Here is an 8515-nt window from a genome sequence, read left to right as displayed (position 1 = left end):
GTTGGTTGACCGCAAATGTGGTATCGCAGAAGCGGTAAATTGGTCGCAGATGCAAAAATGCCTGGGCCAGAAGGTATAAATTGTGTCTTTCGTGATTTTTGAGCTATTTCAAAATTTTTAATTTGGCTTTGGAGCTTTTTGGACGATTTTAAAGAGGGATTTCAATGGAACTTCATTGAGGTAAGGATTTTGGACCTAAAACTCATTTCTACAGTATTATTTCACGGATTAGGCTTGTAATTTATGGAATTTAAAGATCAAAGGTTGGGGAAGCTAGGGCTTGGAAACTTAGACCTTTGATTGAGGATTTGAAGGACCATTTGAGGTCAGATTTTAGAACTGTAGATAAGTATGAACTCGTTGGGAGATAAGGAATCTATTGATGTAAAAATTATCGAATTCCAAGACGTGGGCCCGGGGTTCGGGTTTTGGTAATTTTGGGATTTGTTTCATATATTGAATATTTTTGCTTGGGCTTCGTTCCCTTAGCATATTTTAACACTGTGATTCTGATTTTGGATAGATTCGACATGAGTGGAGGCCGATTCGAGGGGCAAAGGCGTCGCAGGCTAGAGATTTGACCGGATTGAGGTTAGTAATGATTGTAATGATGTTCTGAGGGTATGAAACCCCGGATTTTACATCGTTGTGCTATATTGAGGTGACACACATGCTTCATGATGAGCGTGGGGTCGTGCACTATTGGGGATTGTGACTTAGTCCGTCCCAAATGACTATTTTATCGTGTATTTGACTGAAATCTATTTGTGAACATCATGTTTTGGGCCTCGTGCCAACTATTTGAAACCTTGGGGGATTGTTATTGGTATTTCCTCAATGTTTTTGACTTTATACTTGTATTCAGTCATGCTATAATTTACTATTTTCATAACTCAGCCATGTTTACTCTATTTTAACATACTAAATGATATTTCAAATAATATTTTGGGCTGAGCACCAATTTTTACTGTTGCCCGAGTGTCTTAGGAGAATTTTGACTGAGTAAGGCCGAGTGCTTGTGTTATGAGGATACTTTTGGGTCGGGCTGCACGCCGTAGTGGTGATACACTGATTATGATTACGAGACCGAGGGCCTGATATTTGTATGTCATGAGGTGGCTTGTTGATATGAGGCCGAGAGCCTAGTGATGATGCCACGAGATGGCTTGATATTGTGCTTGGGCCGTAAGGGGCCCCTCCAGGAGTCTGTACACCCCTAGTGAGCGCGAGTACCCATTGTGATGTGAGAGATAGCCCAAGTGGCTGGTATTGTTGACGTTGTGTCCGAGGGGAAAAAACCATTATGTGCTTATCTGTCTTATTTGTCTGTCATTTATCTATTTAATTGTTGAAAAGGTATTTCCTAATGTTTAAATTGGACTTATATGATTATTCGTACCTTTACTGATTCACCATATTTAATGGTTTTACTGCTCCAATATATCATGCAATGTGGCTTACGTGATTTCCTGCTTTCAGTCTTTATTTATGATTATTACTCACTGAGTTGGAGTACTCACTTTACTCCCTGCACCCCGTGTGCAGATTCAGGTGTTGCAGATCCTGCCAGTGCGAGTTGAGAGCTCCCGACAGATTTTGGAGTCCGCGAGGTAGTTGCTTGGTGTCCGCAATCCCGTGTTTCTCCCCCTTATCATTTCTATATCTTTATCAAACAGTTTTTAATAGTTTATAGACTTCTTAGACTTGTATTAGAACTTGTAGATGCTCATGACTAGTGACACCCCAGTATCGGGTTGTGTTGCATTGTATTCTGCAAATTATGTTATTATCTGCTACTTTGAGATTTTATTTATTGTGCTTTAGACTTATTACTTATGATTTAACTGTTAAAAAAATTCGAATTGGGAATAATTGGCTGGCTTTGTCTTCACGAGAGGCACCATCACGACCGAGTCCGGGTTTAGGGTCGTGACATTGAAGTAGTTCTGTTGTGTCATTGGGATGTGTGTGCAAAATTTCAGGTCATTCGGACATGGTTATTTTTGAGACCTATGAACAGATGATATAATAATATGACACAAGGGGAATCAAGAACATAAGCATCTCTAGTATTTCTATGAATAGAGCCATGTATGGAAATTGTACATTTGCTGGGTTTGTTTGTGTTGTATAGATCATGCCAAAAGAAATAAGGAATAGCCTTAACATACCTAGAGTAGGAAAAAATCCATATGATATTCTTGGAAAAGGTTTTACCATACTCCTTTAGAACCACAAAATCTCATGTTTCTACGGTGCTAAGAAATCTCGTTGGAATTGTTTTATTTCAAGATCAATGTCCGTTCTTATTGGAGTGAGATTAACTTATGTTCTTGTAAATGTTTGGATTTGTGAAGAAAGCTTATATGCTTACCTTGATTAATTTAAGGCCAATGAAGACCACAATCCAAACTTTTATTGTCTTTGGTAGTCTTTTACGTAAGTGTCATTAGTATGACACTTTAGATGCCACCTTTCATTTTGTATCATGAGTCATTTCAATTTGCAGGGGGGCTGCGACCTCATGCCCCTAATCTCTATCTAATATAAATACTTAATTAATTGAGTAATATTCCATTATCCAATAATTAACCAATCGCCCACATAATTAAGAATTATCTTAAATTACTTAAAATACTACTCATTTTTAACATACCTTGTATATCTTACTATCATGGTCATGTAGTACCTTCTATGGCACAAGTCCATAAATACCGGGTATTATAGCTCGGACCGTATTTTATCCTAAATTTCCAAGCTTTGACGAAAATTTATTTTCTTTGATTTGCTTACCCTCTCACTTTCACGAATGTACTCATCACTTGTTTGAAATAACATAATGCATATAATCTCCAAATAATCTTGCCCTTTAACTGAGGTGAATTATCTTATGACAATTTCACGTATAATACTACAGGGTGTAACATCATCATCGTAATGTAACGTCACGACCTAAACTGATGGGCCGCGACGGGCATTCGGTACCTTACTCAACTGAGTACCAACATAATGTATCTTTTCATGTCATACTATAATAGATAAATGAGTCGAAAGGCTACCGTGAGATAGGTAGAATACAACATATGATACCAACTTATGCATAAGACATGCGTGCCTGTAAGACCAAAATAACCACTCGTACACTGAAAATAGGATGACAAGGCCATACAATATTTTACGTACATGAAATCTATCTATAAGCCTCTAAGAATACATAATTTTATAAAGGCAGGGATAGAGTCATGCCATAATTTACGTACATGAAATCTATCTATAAGCCTCTAAGAATACATAATTTTTTAAAGGCAGGGATAGAGTCACGCCATACCAAACAAAACACATCTAAACCATACTAACCAAACAAGCAACTCCGAAGCAAATATAGCGCACCAACATCTTCTGTTGAGCTGAAAGTCTACTTGGAGGGCTCTCGACCTGTCTATCGGGACCTGTGGGCATGAAATACAGCGTCCCCAGGCAAAAGGAACGTCATTACAAATAATATACCATGTATGTAAAGAATGAAAATCAATAAATAATAGACATGAGAGAAACATGGAGTAAAAGGCTTGACATGTAAGTCTGAACAACTTTATAAATCTTTTAATATTTAAAATGTCCTGCATATGTGTATAAAAGTCATACCATGCATAGGCATATGTGTCTATAATATCATCAAGTCTCTGAGGGCATCCCATCATATCATCTCGACCACTGTGGACAATATCATCAATGTATGCTAGCTGATCAGGTGGTGGTGCGTATATAATGCCGTAACCTTTTCCCATAGATCATATATATACATATATACGAGTATATAAAGCCATCTGGTCAAGGGTCATTGTACATGAATGCAATGCATGAGAAGTACGTCAATAAAATCTTTTTGAGTGCCATAAGACCATTATACCTCCAATTAATATCATGAAATAAACTTTATCAACTTAAGTATTTTTGAGACCCATGAACAGATGATAGAATAGTATGACACATGGAAAATCAAGAATATAAACATCTCTAGTATTTCGATGAATAGAGTCATTTATGGAAATTGTGAATTTGCGTGTTTCGTTTGTATCATATGGATCATGCCAAAAGAAGGAAGAGATAACCTTAACATACTTAAGTCAATTCTCTTAAAAATCCCTCTAACACACGTCAATTAGGACAATACGTAATGGCAGATCGAAGTAGAGAAAAATCCGTATAATATTCTTGATAAAGATTATACCGTGCTTCCTTAGAATTGCATCTTTCGCATAATCGGATCTTTTATGAATTTTCTGAAGCAATTTCATATTTCCATCTCTTCTTTCTTGGTTACTAGATTTGGTCTTGATACAAGATATTATATTTTGAATTCTTGAAATCTGATTTAATAAAAGTGGAGATATGATTTATGTCTTTATGACATAATTTTCCATTTCCTAAAATGGTGTATAATTGATGTTAGAAGATTTTGTCAAATCCTCAAATCTTGTCACATATATATTTAACTTAAGAGTAATACATGGGGATTGGGGGGTGCTGCCACATGGGGAGGGTTGGTCTTATCCAAACATTTTTTAATTAAATAGATAATCTCCCATTAACCAATAATTAACTAATTACCCATAAAATTAAGAATTATCTCAAATTACAAAAAATGATAATCACTTTTAATACACTTTATACACCTTACTATCATGGACATGTGGTATCTTGTATGGTACTAGTTCATAAATATCGGGTATTTTAGCTCGGGCCGTACTTTATCCCAAGATGCCAAACTTTGACGAAACTCATTTTTTTCGATTTTCTTACCCTCTCACCTTCACGAATTTACTTATTATTTGCTTAAATAACGTGACACTTATAATCCCAAAATAAATTTCATTCCCGAACTTACGTCAATTAACTTATGATTAAACTTCAACGTACAAAAATGCGGGACGTAACATCTCATTTGCGATCCTATATCAATTTACTTGTGGCATACTTTCACGTACGAAAACATGCGGTGTAACATCCCCCCTTTGGAACATTCGTCCTCGAATATTGACTGATGTACTTATCATTCTCATAACCCATCGGTCTTGCGAATACTTTAGTACTCATCTTGCCATCTAGGCGGCTGTTCTGTGAATGAATCCCAAAGGCCAGGGTATTCCCCCCTTTAAGCCTCTTCCTCTCACCACAACTTTTAGTTGGAATCCTTCTAATCTCGTAACTGTTGCTACCTTCTATCATGCAACCTTTACGACTCTAACTTTGTATGTGCACCTGACTCTTCTCTTCTCTTCCAGCTGTCATACCTCCTTTTCACTACCCCGCGGAGGGGTATATAAGGGAGTTTTTCCAATTTAAGTGACAATCGAAACGGGATTATTTTATGAAAAAATTCAGAGTCGCCACTTGGGATAATTTTATGGTGTCCCAAGTCACCGGTTCAAATCCTGAATCGAGGAAAAGATTTACTCTGTATTGCAGTCCGCGAACACAGAAATCCGGGTAAGGAATTCTGTTAACCCGGGAGAAGGTATTAGGCATTCCCGAGTTCCATGGTTCTAGCACGGTCGCTCAACTGTTATAATTGGCCAATTTACTTGATTTTAGTACATGTTTTAACCTATGGTGCAATTTTAACTTTATAACAGCTTTTATTTAATTATTTTTTTAGGAAGATTTCAACGTTAGTTAAAACACGCCTTGAACCACGTCACATAAATGCACTCGCGATTCACGACACATTTTATCTAACGTTGTTGAGATTTGATTTGGGTCACATAAATGCACACCCGACTTTGGAAATAAAGACACTTAAAGAGCTAATTCCAACTCTAACTCAATGACTCACATAATTTGCATCCAAATGACACAAGTTTCCAATTTCTGTAAAAGACAAACTTGCTACGGAATGAGAATGCAAACATGTCTTGCAGATGCACATTCGTGAACATTCCGGGGAGCAAAATGGACATATTCATTAGCTACAACACATGGAAATGTAGCATGAAGAATTGGAATAATGGAAAACATGGATCCGATTCCATAGAATCTTAAAGACGTGCATATTCTCATATGAACCCAAAAAAGTCTCGGAATGTCTGAATAACACCAAAACAAAGACGATGACAAATAGGGAATGTCAAAGAACTATTTCAGTATTCACTTAGTGTTTAAACTCTGTTAGACCAACGAGGATGCTCATATGCATCAGGTGCGTTTGTTAGGGCTTAGAGATTAATTTGAAGATAACACCGAAGGCAACGTCGATATGAACAACCAAACAGAAGGCAACAATATGGTGTTCATCAAAGGATTTCAGCATGCTTCAAAGACACAAATTGAGCAGACCACACCTAAGTTATTGAATCACACTGATCATGATTTGAAGTAGTCATTTTCATTTAGTTTTAACAGGGACAAACAAAAGACCAATGTAAATCACCAAAGAAACATATCACTGATTCTGCAGCACTTAGCATTGAGGCGTCGTCACTACTTTACATGCACAACAGTCAAATCAAGTTGAGTTTGAACAAAGAATTGCAGCCGATTTCAGAAATTTAGATGGATTAAGATAAACTAAAAACATGACAGAACATCAGAATTCCAGCACTCATCTCATGCTTAAGCCGCAAAACGAGCCAAAAACTCACAACAACAACCAACAGAATACATCACTGCATCACGACTCACTTAACAATCACAAATCAGCCAAGTCTTAATCAACATATAATTAACCAAGAAATCGAAATTTAAGGGATACTCCAACATATAATGGAAACTAGAACATCCAAAGCATAGAAAATGAATTATTCAAATCTATTTCAATTAACTCATTCAAACCAACTCTCGAACATTCATCAAACCAATAAGACCTTGGCTCCTACCAAACTTTAATCTGCACCTAAAAAGAAATAAAAGGGAAAGGAAAGAATTGCACCTGAAAGTTGAAGTTTCAATTTCTCAAGAAAAACGTTCCATAGTTACACGAGCAAAAATGAAACCGCAACTTTGATTAATCTCATTTGGAGTCAAATACAGAGAAATTTGGTGCCGGAATTGAAGTATCTAACAAAGAGATAGCGAGACAGCAGCAAAACGGGATTAAGATCCATGAACTTAACCTCAAACGATACCTCGAAGGACGAATCCAGCGACAAATTCGCCGAACCCAGCAACCTCAAGGAATTATAGCAATAATGGTATGAATAGGAGCCGGAACCGAAGCTTGATCGGAGAACCTCGAATGAAAATCGCAGCTACTACATGGCTTCGTTTTGGGCTGGTTGGGGTCATTTTTGAGCTGGTTCGGGGCTGTTTGAGAGATGGTTTTACAGCTGAAATTTCGCCGGGAAATAGGCTGCTTTTCAGCTCGTTAGTTGTGAGGGTGATGTCTAGCTGATGGGTGTTGTTTTTTTTGTTGAGATGGAAGTGTGACTGATTAAAAGATATCTGTGGCTGGTTTTGTAAAGAAGATGAAGCCTACAGTTTTTGGAATGTGAAGGAGAAGAAATGAAAATCTGATGGGGGTGCTCGTTTTTACAAATGGTGGATTCAATGGATTTTTAAGGTGTCCCTCACTATTTAGGCATTAGGTACTATTATATAGGGGTAGGGATTAGGTTAGGGGTATGGGCATAGGAATTATGGGCTTGGAAATTATGGGCTAGGTCCAAAATTAGGCCTAAAAATGAGTTGCTCGAGCCCAAGTTTTATTCTTTCTCCGCGAACGAGACTAAAATATGACCTCATTTATTAATTAGTCCTACTTAAGTAAAATAGTTGTTAAAATAAGATTGACTGTTAAAATAAACTATTTTTTTTGGTATTTTTCAAGATTAAAAATGACTACAAAAATATTAATGAAACTATTATTTTGTAATTTTTATTTTCTTGTAATAAAATAAAGTAAAAGAGTCAAATTAATTAAAATAGCTATATTAAGCCTCAATTAAATATTTACATGCTAAAATGTAAAATCTTGGGGAGGGTCAAAAATTACATGTCTACAGCTGCCCCTCTTTGACTGGAAACGCGAAGAGTTTTCAGACAAACTAGACAGGTTTTTTGACCCGACCCTTATTTAAGGAGACCAAAAACAAAGAGAAAGGAGAATGTGATCGAGCCTGGTATCTGAGCTGCCTACATATCCTTGGATATAAAGGAATCAGGTCATATGTAGTTCAGAAGTGAATGAGGTGATGGAGTACCGAGGTGGAGAGTCGGTCGAGGTGCCGTTCCGCTGAGGTTCCGGTCCGTGGTCCCGTTATTACATCAAAATCAAAAATAAAAAAGAATAACTAAGCCTATCAGGAACGAGTTATAAGATTCCTATCTATGAGTCTTCTGAAGCTTTATCTTGAGTCTTGGTTGGTTCTTCATGTGGAACCTGATCTGAATCTTGATGCTTGGTAGCTGCAGGTGTTGTTTCAATCTTCTTCAGCTTTTCAAACCAAGATGAGACATGCAGAGCTTGTGACCTCATCCCTGTATTGAGCAGCTCACATCTTTCATTAACTTCTGCATT

The 8515-nt window shown here is 37.0% G+C and overlaps 1 long non-coding RNA gene across 1 annotated transcript; it reads right to left on the bottom strand.

Moving 5' to 3' along the window:
• Positions 1–3118: 3118 nt before the first annotated feature.
• Positions 3119–7555, bottom strand: LOC107762774 (uncharacterized). The gene is made up of 2 exons (XR_001642888.2): positions 6929–7555; positions 3119–3449 (listed from the first exon to the last, which is right to left on the bottom strand). It is a non-coding gene; the product is annotated as an uncharacterized LOC107762774 (long non-coding RNA).
• Between the last annotated feature and the right edge of the window lie 960 nt (positions 7556–8515).

The sequence above is a fragment of the Nicotiana tabacum genome, chromosome 18 (assembly GCF_000715075.1).
Source record: "Nicotiana tabacum cultivar K326 chromosome 18, ASM71507v2, whole genome shotgun sequence".
NCBI lineage: Eukaryota > Viridiplantae > Streptophyta > Magnoliopsida > Solanales > Solanaceae > Nicotiana > Nicotiana tabacum.
Note: the sequence above shows the minus strand (reverse complement) of the source record. Positions and strands in the feature narration are given on the sequence as shown.